Source organism: Calidris pugnax, unplaced genomic scaffold, assembly GCF_001431845.1.
Source record: "Calidris pugnax isolate Ruff unplaced genomic scaffold, ASM143184v1 scaffold65, whole genome shotgun sequence".
Taxonomy (NCBI): Eukaryota; Metazoa; Chordata; class Aves; order Charadriiformes; family Scolopacidae; genus Calidris; species Calidris pugnax.
Window position 1 is genome coordinate 1,385,617 of NW_015090785.1, and position 18,077 is coordinate 1,403,693.

The window sequence follows — 18,077 nt, forward strand, 5'->3', positions numbered from 1 at the left end:
AAAAAAAAAAAAAAAAAAAAAGCAGGAACATTCTTTTGTCTCTCCGTGCTGTACTTTATGCAGCGAGGAGAACACAGACAGGCTGTTCCCTTCTCAGCCCAGCAAAACTACCCCAAGCAGTGCTCTCTGCACAATAGACAATGACAACATCTGTGTGAGATCGGAAAGAACTGCAACCACCCACATCTGCAACCCCAGAAAAAAAGGAAACAACATCAAATGACATTCTCTGTAAATAAGAACGGACCTTACATCACATCAAATGATAACTGTTTCACATTACTAACACCAGGCTGCCTTGCAAATTCACGATAAGGTTTTGATTGTGGCTTAAGGAAGGGATCACAGACCTCTCCAAGAGTTAAACTGCAACAAGTACAGGGACAGCTCTGTGCTCTGCTTTGCTTTATCTTACCGTCCCAGAAACCTCACTGCTTTTATCCGTTTGTTAAGAGAGACCTGGAATGTTATTACACAAAACTCGGGCTCTCTTAGGCATGCATTTTCTTTCACCAATATTTAAGCATCCTAAACCTACAAAAAATTAAAGTCCTCAAAGTACTGGTGTCATGGCTACGTTTAAAAATCTTAAATGACGTTATAAAATGGACTGTCAAACAACAATATGGCACACAGCCAAACACCCAGAGATTTAAGCACAACTGACACAGACCGACTGACACACACTCAGGCACACTGGGACATTTGGGCTTTTGTGATAACAAGAGATAGTACTCCCACTGTTTCAGATAGTATATAATTTCCAGCTCTGCCAATGGAGCATGCATCCGTGCACAGTGTGCTTTATGTATAGGGCTTTATATTTTTTATTCACTGCATTGACCACATAATCAATTAATGTCCAATTTAAAACTAATGCATTCCATATACAAGATTTTTTTTTTTTAAACTAAGCAGACGGCACTTAAAAGCATTTCTCTGGAGCAAAAAAATGCCGCAAGAACGAATACAGAAGCATGACAAACAATTCCCTCTGTTTTAATAAATTTTAATTCTCTAAAGAACAAGATTCACTAGCCTGGAGTATGCTCTTGCTTGTAACGGTTAACTTTTTCTTATTTGAAGGGTAAGAAAATGTGCTATCTGTATAATAGAAATGGGCAACATGGGCAAAGTTACTCCACAGACAAATGAATTCCCGGCACTGAAGTCTCAGCGATGCAGGCTTTCAAAGCTGTAAAGGTGGTAAAGAATTACTAGCTGTATAAGCAAAGACAGAAAAGCAAACTCAGCCTTTCTGCCTATGACATACCCTGAACTACCACAACATAAAGAAGTTGCAAGGTTTCTTTCTCTGCATAGAACTATAATCCATAAATACAGCATGAAATGAATTCAAGTATTCACGCTATTCCAGCTCAGGAGAGCAGAAGTCTGCCTTTCCCCCATGCAAAATACTACTTAAATAATGTACAAAACCCCCAAAGTTCCCAATTTTGTAAAATAACCAGGTACTATTCTATTGTAGGCTGCACACTTTAATTGTGCTACTTTAACTCTTCAGCTAGACCTTGTTGCTAGTGTACACACCAAGAGTTTAAGGTGACTGCTTTTAGTAAGATCCTAATGAGGAGAAGAGGAGAAAAAAAAAAAAAGCATAGCCAGCCACTTCCTGACTACAATCACACCTTGAAAAAATCCAAGCCTAGTAAAAAAAATCCAAGCCTAGCCACGTGTAACATCCAGTTAATGTGCACGTAAGAAGAAAAATGCTGAAAATCAAACAAAATCAACATAATTTTAACAAGATGAAATAATTAACGGTAAGGTTCCTCAAGAGCCAACAGCTGTCTGCTGCCCATGGGGAGGTTCCATTCTGCTCTCAGCACCGCAATCCTTCCTGTGCTTCTCCGCCAGGGCCAGCTGACCCCTCCATGCGCTGATTCAAGTCACTAAGCTATCAGAAAACTAACACGTGAAAGGAAAGTAAGTAAAAAAAGCAGGGTAGGGAATGTAGAAGAAACATCCAGCAGGTAGTTGTGAATCAGCTCCCTCATCTCATGATCTCACCATAAGGGCAGTTCAGGGTATGGGTGGAGCTGAATCAACAGCAGGACCAAAGGGGGAAGGTGACACACCATCAGTTATTTGGTGTGGTCTGATACTGCTCTGAATGCCCAGCGTGCCGACTGAGCTCACCAAAAGGGCAGAAAACAAACCCAACAAAAAAAGAGGATGGGGAGGGGGAAATAATATATTTCTGAAAGGTTCTAAAGACAAAGCAGCACCAGGCAGTCTCGGCCCAAGAGAGGAAGGAGGCTGGGGCAGGAGGAGGGAAGGGCACCACGCCGCCTCTGCCAGCCCCTGTCCTCAAACCCTTATCATGTGTCAATTACATTCAACAGTGTTAGTAACACATGGGAGACGGACTTAAGCAAATACAATTAAATAAGTTAATGAGACTACAAAGTCTACCTAGATTCACAACAAACAGTTGGGTCTTCTCTGTAGACAGCTTTTTAATTGACAATATATCAATCTATTACTGAAAAAACATGCTGCATCTTGCTAGAGAGGCACATTTATACTAAAAATATAACGCAGTGAGCATGTGTTTATCCTGATAGAACTGATTTCCCCTCAGAACCTGCTCTTTGCCTCTTGGATTAACGAGGATCATTAAGGCAATATTGAAGACAGCAATGTAAATCAGTTTTCATCAGGCCTTATTGTTACAAGCGGCTGTTAGTTCAGCCAGAATTCAGTGCTGCAAAGGCAGGCTGGAGCGATAAAACCCGAAATAGATCAAGGAATTATGCATTTTTAAAAGCACTGCCTTACTCCCAGACATGCCCAGCATCCGGAAGGAAGAGACTGACAGCCAGTCCTTTGATCCATGAACCATTTTTTATGCAAGCTACCATGCTCCTTGGGAAAAGAATATTCAAGTACTTCAAAGACAAAAGTAGACACGGTATTAGCTATTCAGCCCTCTTGTACGAGATTATAGAATTTTGCTGGTTATCCTGAGTATTTAGCCGTACTTGAGTTTCTGACTGTGCTTTCCATGAGTGCCATGGGGGAGAAGAGCAGCGGGTGCCCTGCGCGGCAGCGGGGCACGTGTGGCAGCTGGCACGGCAGGACGGCAGCCAGGGGCCACCCTGAAGCATCCAAAATACCACTGCCAGCTCGTCACTGCAAATTGCAGGCTACGGCACGTCTTCCTCAAAGGCCTCGCCACCCCTCATTGCAAAAGCATAGTTGACCAAAGGCAGCATCCATCATTTCCTTCTGTGTATTATTTGAGTAGTCACATTCATCATTGAAATATTCTTCCACATTTTTCAAGTGCTGTTGACTGCGTTCAATACGCTGGTTCTGGATATGTGGTCTCCCACTAGATTAAACAATTTTCTAGAGCCTCAGCACTGTACCAAAATAATTTTTCCATTTTCTTTTTGATATGCTAAACAAATTGAAACATGGCAGTATCTCATCCAAAATACATTTGAATAGCACAGCTTATTAATATAACCTCACATGCAAAACCTTCCTATCATGGAGGAAATTAGGCTGATAAAGAGCAGAAGCCACACCTCAATCTATTTCAGGGCTCCAGCATGAGCTATTTAGTATAACCATGGATTTACCTGCATAAGCATGCCATTAACAGAACAGCTATGGTTGTAAATGGTCATTACTGGCACTACCAGCTGGCAAAATTTAAGAGTATACTCCAGCTCTGAGGCATTTTTGTTATCCCCTCAACACTTCTGCTACATCTTTTCAGCATCTCTTTCCAGATAACTTTAAAAGGTGGATAGAGGCACTGCATCAACTGTGTTATATGTATGAAGGAAAACTTTAGACATACTAAATGGCTAAAGCAATCAACGATCTGTTTGGATCTGTGGTACTTTGTGAGGAACATAACTTATACACGTAAGTCTCCTTGCAAGAACAGGCATGTCCATCTCATACCTGGCATGTCCCACCCACCACTGACCACTCACATCTTCCTTAAAATTCACTACTAGCTTATTCTATCAAGTTTGCAGCGCACAAAAGCTTTAATCTGATTCAAAAGGAGTTTCACAACTCTGCATCACAGAATTATTTGTGGTGTGACCCACTTCAAGATTAAAATGGAGAAAAAAAATCCCCTATCTAAGAATGGTAACTTAATTCAGAGAAAAATCAAAATAACGAAGAAAAAGATCTCTGCTGTAACACAGATAAGCAAGTGAACAAAAAAAATCAATTCAATGGATTCAGAAAAAAAAGAAAATTGGAAAATAAATTCCTATGTGAAAATGAAATACACAATATGAGATAGCTTCTCGCTTTCTGAAAATTTCAGAGCAATTAAGTCCCCAGCAGTTCACAGCCCTGCTTGTTTCTTTAGCACCAAATGCCAGCTGATTCCTTTCATTAAGCAGGCTTCTCTCATGCCATTCAATTACTTTACTGAGCCTTCTGCCTCTTCAAGAGCCTCCTTCTCCAGCAGACACCTGCACCACGCTGGGGGAAGAGAAGGGCAACTACTGCCATTAGGCTCGACTAGCTCACTGCAGCCTCCTAACACTACGTCATATTTTGTGACTTGTACATTATTATATTCATCACAGTTTAACACACAGCTACAGAGCTTTTGCAGAACTTAAGTAGAAACTGTTTTAAATAAGGCTGCTGCTTTTTAAGGGGCTTCAGAGATCCAGCATAAGCACAAAAGCTTGTAAACACTAATGCTTAGTGTCTGAAATCCCACCTCCTCCTCCATATTCAAGGAAACCTTATGACTCAGCTGCTTTCCCTGGTGTACTGGTCAGAGTTACCCCACCCGGTCATTTCCCCACAAACCTTACTGCTATATTGCAATATGGTATACAGACAAGCATGTAAATGCCTCACACATTCCTTAGTAGATATATATTTTTGAAAACCAATAATCACAAGTTTCACCACAAAAAGTAAGTACTGCCTCTAACACATCACGCACGAAAAATAACTTCAAGCTTCAAGAAAAGTTGTCAGATGATATGCCCACTTCTGGCCAGGTTGGAGCTCAAATAGTTTTCTCATAACCTGAAAGTACAGTCAATTCCCTCTTGGCTCAGATGCCTTTACTGCATCATCACAAAACCCAGAATATTTGTGACATGACAAAAAACATTGCAATTACGTACCTGCCATTCTACCCACCCTTGGAAGCAAAAATGCAAAGCAAAAGAGTCTCCTCTGTAACTACTTCTATTCCTTGTTATATATTATTCCCATTCCTTTCCATAGGTTCTCTCTTTGCATTAGATTTCTGATACACAACTAGGGGTTAATTTTGAGAGTGAAGAAGTGGCAAAAGGGGAGGCAGAAAGTACACTGCAGTTTAATCTCTGACTTCATTTCACATAGTGTAATATGGTCTACAGCTAACATGCCCCAATAACTAAAGACAGCTGTATGAATATCAGAAACCGCACAGGCAAAGGACAGGAAACCTCATTAGCACCACAACATCAGCATTTTGTGTTGACCAGAAAGCCAATGCAATGGACAGAGGAAAAACAGATTATCTAAAACATGAATTAGTTACGTAAGGAAAGAGGATGAGAGCCATAATTACTAGCACAAGATAGGAAGGGAAACGCATGTGCGCTTTTTGGGCGTTTGTTTTGAAGCAAAGTTCAGAACAATTAAACTGCGAGAATGGTCCTGGGATTGCTCCAGGTGCAATCCTCCAAGGTACAATTTTCTTTAGAGAGTATTCTCTCAAGACACAAAAAACTACACTCACTAAAGCCATTCTCTGGAAGCACAAGTAACAAAGCTTGGGAAAAAAAATTAAAAATGGATATTTACCCAAATGCAGTTCCAGTAAGAATCATGTCATAGTATTACTTTTTAAAATAATGTTTAAGAAAACCACCGTTTTTCCCCATGGTTTCTTTTCTTCCTTTGGAATCCAAATTCCGTGGCCTGCTAGAAACTTCTAATGTTCAACCTAAGTTTACCTAAGTTCAACACACCATAGCTCTTCATCTACTTTATCCAAAGAACAACAGATCTCTAATAAACATAACCTACAAAAGAACAAGATCATTTAAGGAATGACAACACTAAAGCATGAAGCTAATGGGCTGTTAAACAATGATCCCAACGTAGCTCAGGAACACCCTAAAAACAGTGACTTAAGAACTGAAAGATGTTTCAAGGAGTATCCATCTTCTGTAACTGATTACTAGTGGCCCTGCCATAAACAGAATATAATAAATTACATCAGTCTCTGCTTTGACACATTACATCGGTCAAGACTTCCCTTCAAAAATAATGAATTTGGGGACTTCACAATTAAAGACTATCTATGTTAGACTACTGTCCAATTCACCTCAGTCTCAACAGCCCTTTGGAAGCTAGCTGAGATGACACACACCCAAGCACAGTTTAGTGTCTCTGGACTTACTTTTGTGCATTAGTTTGACATAACTAGGGCAGAAACCCAAAAACAACAGGCACAGCAAGCTGCGCTGCAAAAAGACGTGGAATCAATTGGTCAGTCCCGAGAGGTGACTCTGAAACCATGCATGACACCTCAGTTCTGCCATTTTTACCTCTATTGAGAGATCTCATTGGCGTGACACAAAGATTAAGATGTAGATTACTCTGAGATCAACTCTCGTGAATCCAAGCTGATTCTTGCTAAATGAAACCAAGAGAACTTGGCACATTATTCAATGATTACATATCTCCTCTGCAAGAGGGAGTTCCTGATAAATAACCTATGGGAGTTATGTACTGAGTCACAGAGAAATCAGGAGGGCAATCAATAAACGACTCAGAATCATGACCCTAACATTACTGTGCAACCCTTCCTTCTAGTTCATTACATCCTCATTCAGTAAAGGGAAAACATTGTTTAGTTGCTGGGGTGGGTTTTTTGGTTGTTTGTTTTTTAAATTATCTCTTTCCTGGTACCAGGAGCTGATGTACAGGCAATATATGAGCTGATCCATAAAGTCATTATCCATTTGACGAATTTGCTTTCTGTAGAACTATTTTTTTGCCGTGGTCCCTAGTACTTAAAACACAGTTTGGATGGCAATACAAAGAGTTTACTGACACAGCTCTGCTGGTAAATCCTACCAGTGCAGATACAGCTTAGATTAGTAAAAACCACAATCCCTGACCCACGGTAACTGCAACTGTGCTAGGGCTTTCCAGGTTAGGTACCTTTATAAACAGTGTTCTTTCGTTCACACTGCTAATCAGCATCGGTACCACCATAAATCAGTGGCCATTTTCCCAAGTCAGCTGTGTGGAGGTATCTTTCAGTATGGAACTTTCACCCAGCTTATCCTCAGATGAAAATCTCTGCTTCCTCTTGGGCACACTGTACAAACAATGTGGCAACACCAAGACCAGCAAAATCAGAGGCTAGCCAAGAGGAACTGCTCTTTTTCCCTAAATACTCAGGATCAAGTATTAGATTCATGGGCATCACTTGAAACAGCATAACAATCAAGACACATTATAGGCTGGAACACATCTGTGATACTCAGGTGTACATTTTATTGCCACCAAGATGTCAGTGTGTTTGTAAGAAATGAACTTTACAAGAAGCAGTTGGCTGAAGTTTAGCCTGAACAGAACAGCCATGGGTTCAGGGAAGAGAAAACACATTGATAATATTATCTCTGTTTTCAACTAAATCTAGAATTCATTGCTGAATTGATGATCAATAAAAAACAAACAAGCAAACAAAACCAAACCTTAAAGGATAATTTGCTCCATTCTCCCAAGAAAAGAACCAGCCACTGTGACACAAAATTCCACATAAATAATTTCAAGATCACAATATACCTAAAGCGGCTATAAAGACTATTTACACAGTTCCCTCAAACCAGCTCTGTTTCTCCTGCCAATTCACATGTTTGGTCTAAATCTTCAAAGTCACTAATGGATTCGATTTCTGATACATAAACCACATCGCATCTCAACTGCCAAGACAGGTGTGTTCCTTTGGGGCAAGGCAGATCACAGAATACAAAAAGATATATTTAAAGGCAGAGATGATGCATACCAGGGTTAGGAGAACTATCCACAGCACAAACCTTCAAGAGAGACAAGGTGAGAGCCAGAACTTTTAACACCATGCCATTGTATTTTCCTTTTGAGGCAGAGAGAAGGAAGTTCCAAGCCAACCCTGAGCTCTGCTTCACACTTTATACTCTGCAGCATAGGAATGAAAAAGGGGGAATGATGTAGGTTGCCCCCCAAAATGTGTCCAACCTCTTGCCATGCCAACCTAACTAAGAGTCATTCTCATGACTCACAAGACATTAGTCCAAAGATCTAAGATACAGCAGGATGTGTCAGCATGCGCACTCTGAAAAGCCAGATATTCCTGAAAAACCCATGTGAAAGTTCTTTTCCCTCCTGGCAAGAGCTGAGAGTTCCAGTTACTTGTACATTAAATGGAAATAGAATAGATACAATGTGCCAGATGCCACGGTAATCCATTAGATGGACATACATGCTACATTTCATCTGGCTTTCCTTTTGGGGGACACCTGAGCTATCTTTCCAGGTAGACCACACCATGGCAAGCAAACTTCTCTGCTTTAATCAGAATAACAAATAGAAGAAAATAACCTTGGGTCAGATGGGTAGAAGGTCCTCATAAAAAGTTTAACATTTAAATTTATTCCAGCCAAAACTCAGAGCAAAATACCTTACATTTCCTGCTTGCTAGAACTAAGACAAGTTGCCCTGAAGTTTCAAAAAGCATTTTTGCATTTAAAAAAAAATAAAGGGGGGGGATGACAGAGGGGGAGGGAGAAGGAATACCACAGCAGAAGGTACCTGTCCAAAAGGAAGACCTTCCACCTGATTTTACTTCAAAGCAGCTAGCAATAGCTGTTGTAGATGTGATTCTCCACGGCAGAACAGTCCAGAGGGTTCACAAAACGTAACTAAAACCAGCATTGTTGATACTGTGTATATAGGAGTCGGCATCTCTCCTGAAACACATCTAAAGGTCTACAAACCCAAAATGTTTCGGAGCTACCTGTCTAAAGACAGCAAGTGAAAAATGAAGCTTGGAACAAGAAGTGGCTAATATTAAGCCAACTAACAGTGGAAGAACTGACGCATCTCTGAGAGACAAGAGTTCCCTTATCTGATCTGCTAAGAAGAGTTGGACTGGAACAAGGAACTATCAAATTGTTTCATAATACTAAAATAAGAGCTCTCAACTTTCCTCTAATGCAATTACTGTCTAAGACACCAAAAGAAACTTGAACACTACCAGAAGAAGTTATCACCTCTACAAGATCACACATCGTCTCTGTAGCTACTGAAAAAAATAATTTTGAAGGACAGCAGATCTTCCAAAAGGGCGACGCCCAGCTAAGGTGGAAATGCTTGAGTTATAGCTGATATTTACACTCCTACATAGTGTAATATTAATTATTTCAGCTATGTCAGTATCCTGTCAACCCCTTCTCTTCTTTAGGGCCATGTGGGGGAAAAGAAAAAATCCACCAAACTCAACCTTTAAAATTGTTATTGATGCACCAGCTTAACACTAATTTTATTTAAATAAGGGATTATAAAAACTACTTTGATGGGAGTTTACAACAGTATAATGTCATTGCTTTCTACATCACCAAGAGGCTTCAATCAAACAAGAGCCCTTAAATCAAACAATCAAATACTCAAGAAATAAAAATTTGCAACTATCAAAATTCACAGCCTTGGTAAACTCTTAAGTTATTTGAAAGCTTTAATTATTTCAAAAGAAAATCTCTTCTCTGCTAAAAGGCTTGCTCCAATTACAGAGGCAAGTCAAAAGAAATCATAATTCTCAAAAACATTTTCTATATTGTTACTCCATTTTCAACAACAAAAGTAATCAACATATTAGGAAAATGCTAAATTTAACAAGGAGCAGGTAAGGTTATGCTTTCAAGAACCTGGTTTAAAACTTTAACCTAAGGTTTGACTGCAGTCAAGATGTACTACTGGTTATAAATTCCATAAAATAATCTGTAAATCTTTAAAATCTCTGAAAATATTCAAAATAAAATGCATGCAGTCACAATTTTTCAATCTGATCAACCATCCATTAGATACAGAAGTAAATCAGAGGACTTCACAGAATTCAGAGATCTGATTTTTTTTCGCTACTAAGTCAAACAAGACTTAAATAAACAAATGTGAAAGACACTATACTTCATTGTTTTCCAAACTATCCAAATTTCCCTTTTAGCTCCTAAAATATAATTGTAATTTTCCCACTCAACATCATTTTAAAATTAGTTTAGCTTGGTTACCTAATTTAGGGACCTGATGAAAGGCCAGATTTTCTCAGTTTTGTTATAAATCTTGGAGGTACGAATCCTCACCACTGAAAGTTAAAGCACAACAATAAGTAGAAATGACAAGTTGTAGAAACTTGTGCTGTACTTACTGAGACTTTTCAATGCTTGTAAGTAATTCTGAAAGTTTAAAATAACCCACTTACATAGGAAAGATTCTGTATTTCTGGCCAACAATCCTTCTCCTTGTTCACTAAGGAGCTCAAGAACAGCTAATTCTGAAACACAGATTTAACATTTCTTCCTAGATTTGATACTGTTAAGTCCTCAAGCTGCGTAAATACATGAGGGCAACTGCCAATGCCAGAGGGAGAGCAGAACTACTCTTCAGACTCCGCTCCAGCAACGCTGAGACCTTATTCAGCACAATTCCTAAGGGAAGCAAAGAGCCTTGCATGGTCAGTCTCAAAGGAAAAAATGTAATCCATCTTCTGTTGGATGTACACTGTAAATCCACGTTTATATGGCTGCTAACAATTTTTATTTATTCATATGCACACCCCCATACATATGTGTAAGTTCCCAGATAAGAATGAAAGCTCACTAAACAGAGATCATTTCTCTTTAAGACAGATAAACTTGTACAGATACAGTTAGGAAGCAATAACTAAAATGTGGGGTTTTTTTCCCCAAGTTAAAGTGATGAAGAAAATTGATATGCAATTCTTCCACAGAACTTAAAACTTCCTAAGGTTTGCTGTCACGCACAAAAGCTGTGAAGTTTTTGTGACATTATTTTGGAAAATATTTCATAACCCTGAAATAAAGAAGCTCTTTTGGATTAAGGCCATTAATCCCCTCACCACAACACACAGGTTAAGAGTAACACCAGTCAGACTGCAGAGCTATGCCTGTACTGCCCAAATTCTCTGTGAATGGATGCAGTTCCTCACAGAAAAACTGTTTACTCCAGCTCCACCCTATTACAGAGTTTAAATATTGCTCAATGTCAATTATAGATGTAAAACGGAACTGTGTTAGTCAATACTGCTGAGTCAATATACTGCTTTTCTCAGAGATTAAAAATCTAAATAATAACATCCAGAACGCTTCCTTCATTGTTGATCATTATCTGTGAATTCCATCAAAAAAGACTATTTCACCTGGTCGCTGGAGCTTGTGTTTGCTTTCAGACCATATTTTAAGACAAGCCAATTTTCTCATGTTCAAGTTGCAAGGCCCTCAAGTCCAACACCCAACATTTCAAGATTTACGGTTTTCTAATTATCTTGATTGTTTTAGTTTTCCTCAATTATACTCTTTTTAAGAGAAGCCTTCATGCATTCCACTGACAAACTATACCAGACTTGAAAAAGATTCAGTTTCCATAAGAACTTTTCCTTACTTGATTTTGAAGTTGAAAAGCATGCAACAAGGCTGAGGATGCAAAACCAGGTCCCTCAGCCAGGGCTCTCAAGTACTGCCCCAGACAGAAGAATTCTACCCCGAATCTTCCTTTCTCATTAGGCAACACATAACCCAAGTGCCTACCAAGCGGTCGCTGTTTAAGTATCTTTTCCCTTCTGGGAGCCCAAAATGAGATTCTGAGGCTAACAACTAATAACATGGCAGCAATTCAGGTGCCCAAATGACAAATGCAACTGCAAATGCACTAGAACAGCCCAGCTGGTCTCCAGCTGCCTCTTCGGAATATCACAAACCTCCTACCTGGCTTGGACAGGTGCCTTGGAGCATGCAAAATTAATACTAGATACCTATGTTTAGGCGACTGAATCTCAGATCACAAATGGAAGCCACTGCAAGAAAAGCTTTGCAAGTGTAAGCTCTCAAGTGCTAAACACACACAATATCGTGCACTCGAACACAGGAGAAATTTCTCTGTGCTTAAGCATCGTTACCTGAAAAAAGGGGGAGAGAACCACCATGCTGCTGAAGAACACTGTGAAATGTTATGTTCATCAGTATCCGTAAACCAATATAAAACCCACAATGACCCGAATCCTTCTGTCTTCAGGAAACTGAGTTTTATGCAATAAAGCACAAGACCAAACACTACATTGTGACTAAACAAGAAAATGCAAAGGATGGCCCTTCACCGAGCCTTCTCTTGTGCACTGACCGAACAAAAGGTCCTGTTGGAAAAAAAACCTGAAAACAATCACGTAATCCAACTTTTTGTACAAAATCAGTATAAGCAAAGTGAGGTCTTGAATATTTGTGAACTTTTGAGAGATTAACTTGGCTTTCTCAACATTTTCCTAATATAGTACCGAGCATATACAAAGCCTTTATCAAGAACTACACCTTCACTCTTTCCGCTACACGGTATCTCTTTAAATTTCCCCATAAAGTTTCTCCATCACTACCAACCCCCGGTCAGAAGAAACTTAGGACTTGAATAGCAGGTGTTACAGGTTAGAAGAACCATCCCTTCATAAGCCGTGTGGGAGAGACTTCTCAGCACTCACCTGCGTTATGCTTCTGCATGTCTGTATCGCTGAGGTCTCACTTAGCTAGAATAAAATCCCTTACATTTTCTTTTCTAAAAATCTTACTTCCCTGTGAACAAACTTTTCTTTTGCTTTTTCTTTGTCCAGGCATGATGTTCAATAAAGTCAAAATGTTATATGCCGGTTAATTTTATGAACAGCTACAATACATTAGGCAAAAATACCTTTTGACATATATTAAAAGGAGTACGATCTGCCAAAGCAGTGAAATGCATACTTTACAAGCAATAGTCAAAGTAAAATATAATGACACAAGTGAATTTCGGCCTCATTTCTCCAACTGTAGCAAAAACTCTTGAAACTGCTTACCCAGAGGAAGAGAGCAGAGACTCCTTGCAGCAGGATGCTCTGAGCATGTGCTATCAGCACACACATCTACCACACCATACGAGATGTTACTGATAATTCAATGTCTACGGATATTTTTTAAAGCAACTTCCTCAGCAGATGAGCTGGCATGGCTCTAAATGAACACTCGGGGGAAAAAAAAAAAAAAACAAACAACGAAAACCAAAGGTATCCATCCATGGATCCATAGTGAGCCTTCCCAGGTGAGCTCTTGGCCAGGGGAGTAAAGAGAAAAACAACAGTGGAAGTGGCACAGTCGGTACAGCCGGGCAAACCCCAAAGCAGCATCAGAAACGAGAGCTGGCCAGAGACATCGAGGGGTCCTCCACAACTGCCTCTTCAAAAGGCTTTCTTCATATCTCTCTGACCTAGCACGTTTTACTTAGAAGTCAGTAAATGAAACAACAAAAACTTTTCAGAAAGGTATTTCTTCAGATGTCGGCGGTCTGCCTGGGCACCTCTGGCAGCCACAAAAAGATTACGCCTTCTGCATTGCTGGGAACACTTCTCAATTTTTTTCATTATCTGTTTTAGCACAGATAACTTCAAAGGAGACAAGACATCTCGCACACACAAATGACTGAACATAAGAACTTCTCTCTCACAACCATGCATATTCAACTCCCTGAAAAGCTGACATACTAATTCAATTTAATTTATACCCAAGTTGTATCTTGGCTATTTTTAAGTGTCACATTTCAAATCTTGCTAGGTTTCCAGTTAAAGTTTTAGTTACATTCTTTTAGTAAGAAAAATGAATTTGTTATCAGTACAAATAGATTTTTTTAAAAAATACCCAAGAGGGCAAGGATCAAAAGCAGCACACATCAATTTATCGCTGACGCAGCCATTTTACTGCGAGGCACTTGAAATTCTTGAAAATATTCAGGTATACTGTCAAGTAGCAGCTCCTAAATAACTTCATCCAAAGATGTTTCTGAACTTATAAAAAACACATTGCACTAATAACACAGTTCTACACTAATTATAATTTCACAATTTTTGAACTGTCTTGATATTTTTAACCTTTTAGCGATGAATTATCTGAGTGTTTGAAGGAGAGGTAAGAATTAAGAGAGCAAATGGATCTTTAGAACGGAACTAGGTATATTACTGGAAGCAGCAGATTTCCAACACACAGAATGGGTGGTGAGACACTGGCCCAGGTTGCCCAGGGAAGCGGTGGCTGACCCATTCCTGGAGGTGTTCAAGGCCAGGTTGGACGGGGCTTTGAGCAACCTGGTCTGGTTGGAGGTGTCCCTGCCCATGGCAGGGGGGTTGGAACTAGATGGTCTTTAAGGTCCCTTCCAACCCAAACCATTCCATGATTCTATGATTAGCTACAACATTCAGCAGGTTTGCCCATAATTTTATGCCCTTGTGGACAGGCTTAAAACTTGCTTCTGTTTAGCATATTTGAAGTCCCACAGTCAGAAACTTTTTGTACTCTCTTTTGGCTGTATGAAGTATTAGCTAGAACACTCAAAACAAGGCAGTTAGAAAGCAAGTTGCAATTGTTTAAATAAACCTAAGCAATTCATTTTCTAAATTAATGTTCTCTGAAAAAAGCCAGGCCATGAAGGCTCCTGAGGAATGACCACAGTTATTACTGTAAACACACAGCATTTTGGCTGCTTCCAGTTTGGATCAGCCCTGAATTCAATCCTTTATAAAGAATATTTAAATAGGGGCAAATGAACATGTCATTTTATCATCAGGTGGAATAACAAAAGCCTATAAATCTGCTCAGGCTAAAGAAAGACCAAACTCACATGACACCACTTTAAGCCTTAGGTACTCCTGAGGCATGAATTTAAAAGCCTAGCTCAAGTCTGTTAAAATAATTCAAGACAGCATCATCTTCTAATTTAGCCTTTGTGTTTGCACTTGACGGGGGGGGGGGAATGGATCTCAGCATAAAGTTTCACCTTCTAACTGAAGACATTCCGTTTCCTTCTGGCTCACACCTCTACATCTCATGGTGCAAGAAGCACAATATTGAGAGAAATCATGGGGAAAGAGAGAGCCCAGACAGAAGCTGAACTGCCAAACAATTCAGACTAATAAACACCCTAAATTAGACAATAAATTGGGGAAGTAACATTTAAAAAGTTCTCCTCCTGGTAGAAGAGTGCAGTCTTGAGCACTTAACAGCAAAAAGAACTTTTCATATTGCTTGAGGTGTATCTACAGCTACAAAAATACAGTTAGAGTGAACACTATGACTTAAGATCACTGAACAACTTAAAAGGTTTTTCCAATTGGATTAATATCTGGCTTCAACTTGCACCTAAGAAGTGGTAGAAATGTCACAGAGCCCACTGTTTCCTTACCAGAAATTGATACATTTACAAGACTTCAACTGCACAATGTAGCAAATACAATATTCTAACTTCAACTCCTATTTTTGCTTTGCACATTATTCACATGAAATAGCTGCCGGCTGTTGTGGTACTAGTAAGGAGCAGATGAGTCAAATCTTATTTTTGATAGGAAGCTGCGAGATTCCTCCAATTAGGCAAAGGTAATCATACTTTAATAGCCACTTTTATAATTAAAGCATATCATAAAGTGTCAGAAGTAGAGAAAAGCAGGGCCAGAAGGGAATTCAAAAGGTCATCTAGGCTTCTTCCTGCCCCCTGCTTCACACCAGCTCCAACTATTAGCACGCCATTCCAGAACTCTACATTCAATACAAAGAAAGACATAATTTTACCAGGACTCTAAAGACTCTAAGCGCATTGCAGAGTTTATCAAAGCTTTGAGAAAGATTTTACACAAAAATTAAGGCTGCAAATATCTCGTTAAAAATATCTGCAAAAACTCCACAGAGAATTGATTCAGCAGTGGGGGCAATGGTCAGGAATTCTAGCATTCACAAAAAATGCCATAAAAACCTAGAAAGAGCAGCATGTACAGCGCAACAGTAAGGTTTCATTCAACTACCACCCATTAATTAATAAGAGACTAATGCATTAGCTTCCACGATAGCATACAAGAGAGATACCATTCCCTCCTGAATAAACGTTTCATAAAAGCAATCAAGGAATTCCAAGAGGTGGAGTTTTCTTAATATTATCACACCCCACTGGGAATACACATTTGTCTACAATTGATAATACCCAAGGAGCATAATTATCTCTCAAAGACATATTGTCACAAAGTATTACTTAACTGGCGCTTTTATTTAGTCTCCTTTATTTGTATAAATACATATATCTTTAAAAAAAAATAATAATTCTGTTTTGTAGCTCTCCATCTACAATCGTGCAACAAATGCCTACAAAATGCATCAAAGTTTCAGAACTCGGTGTCAACGCGAATGAGACCACACTTCACTTGAAAAAAATCAATGCTATCAGCATTTAGAAATATTTAGCAGCCTGTTGGTCCCTACATACAAACTTACATGACAAGACCTTTACTCTGCTCGCTCCCAACACCACAAGACAAAACCTCCTCCTGTAGTAAACTGTTTTTTTCTGTCTGACCGAGGAAAGTCCCCAACAACACGTATATCACACTACCATCGAGATTAGAGTTTAAATACGAGTAAGCCAAGCGTATACGAGCTGGCTGACTCAATAGTTTCTCACGCCACCAGACAACCATGAAGCTAATTGTAAAATACAATATTCTTACAACAGCTAGTCAATGACAGACAAAATCCTACCAAGACACAGTGTCATGGGGCATCATGCCACTCTTACAGATCAGGTAAGCTGCTGATTCACACAGGACAACTGAAAGAAAAAAATCAAGTTATTTCTGACCCCTGAAGCAGGTACCACGCTTACTCTAATTCACAGAATATGTCTTGGTTGCTTATTTTTGAAGGCATGTGCCACATCAACAGGTATTAGCTGATAGGTATTAACTAAAGGTATAAAGTGTTTTAAATAGTAAAAATCTATTATTTAAAAGCCTAGATACCAAGGCACAAGCTCAGAATGCTAAACTTCCTCCGACAGTATATGATTTCATGAGCTCTTTGCATTAAAAAGGAAGACACATTTCCTGATGACGAACTACGCTGCTGAAAGAAAACACAGGGCCTTGAAACAGAGTTTCTGACAGGTAAGCTTAAAAAACCACACACACACACACAACTTCACAATATTTTGATGCTAACCAAATTTCATTTCTGGTCTACTTTTAAACTATTCTTCCAAGCATCACTACTTCCCTCCCTGAAACTAAAGAACCTAGGTCATGTAATTTAATCTTTGACTCATCATGCAAATTAAATCACACCATTCTCATAAGGGAGCATATAGGTTTTAAATGAATCCTATGCACCTACACGATCACCTACTGACAATTAAATTTTCTTTAAAAAGAAAATCATGAAAAAAAACCGCAAAATACTTAATACATCCCAGTTTCTATACGTACAGTATTTCACAGAATTGTAGGAAAAAGCGATGAAAAAACTTTTGTCTTTTATGGAACCGTGGGGCAGATCACACACAATATAAAAAAATAATTAAAAAAAAAGAGGTTTTAAGAGCCCCCACATGCGGTTATTCCCGCACAGAGGCCTGTTAGGATTAGGAACACGAATAATAACAATTGTAGGAAGAGGCCTTAGACCTGGGCACCGAGAGGGCTCTGTGTAAGGGGTAGTGCCTGCCCCGCACCTCCGGCCCACCCGCACCCCAAGGACACAACAAAGAGGAGGTTTCAGGGCAGAAGGCGAGGGCTGCTCCCCCCTCCACCTCCCCTTCCCCCGGGACACCCTGCTCCCCTGCCGCCCGCCCCGGGGCTGCCGTGCAGCCGCCGACTCCCCCCTTATACCCCCCTCAGCCCCGGCAGGCTGAGGTGAACCCCGCGCAGTTTTCCTCATTAATTCGTTACCCGGGTAGAGCGATTTGAGGAACTTGAGGAACTGGGAGGCAGCGCCGCCCCGCCGGCCGATCCGACC

General features: G+C 39.8%; 1 protein-coding gene across 1 annotated transcript in view; it reads right to left on the reverse strand.

Moving 5' to 3' along the window:
• Nucleotides 1–18,048, reverse strand: part of CAB39 (calcium binding protein 39) — a 40,523-nt gene extending 22,475 nt beyond the window's left edge. Inside the window, exon 1 of the mRNA XM_014966278.1 lies at nucleotides 18,011–18,048. The gene's annotated coding sequence lies outside the window, so the exon portion shown is untranslated. The remainder of the gene's footprint in view (nucleotides 1–18,010) is intronic.
• Nucleotides 18,049–18,077: the final 29 nt, after the last annotated feature.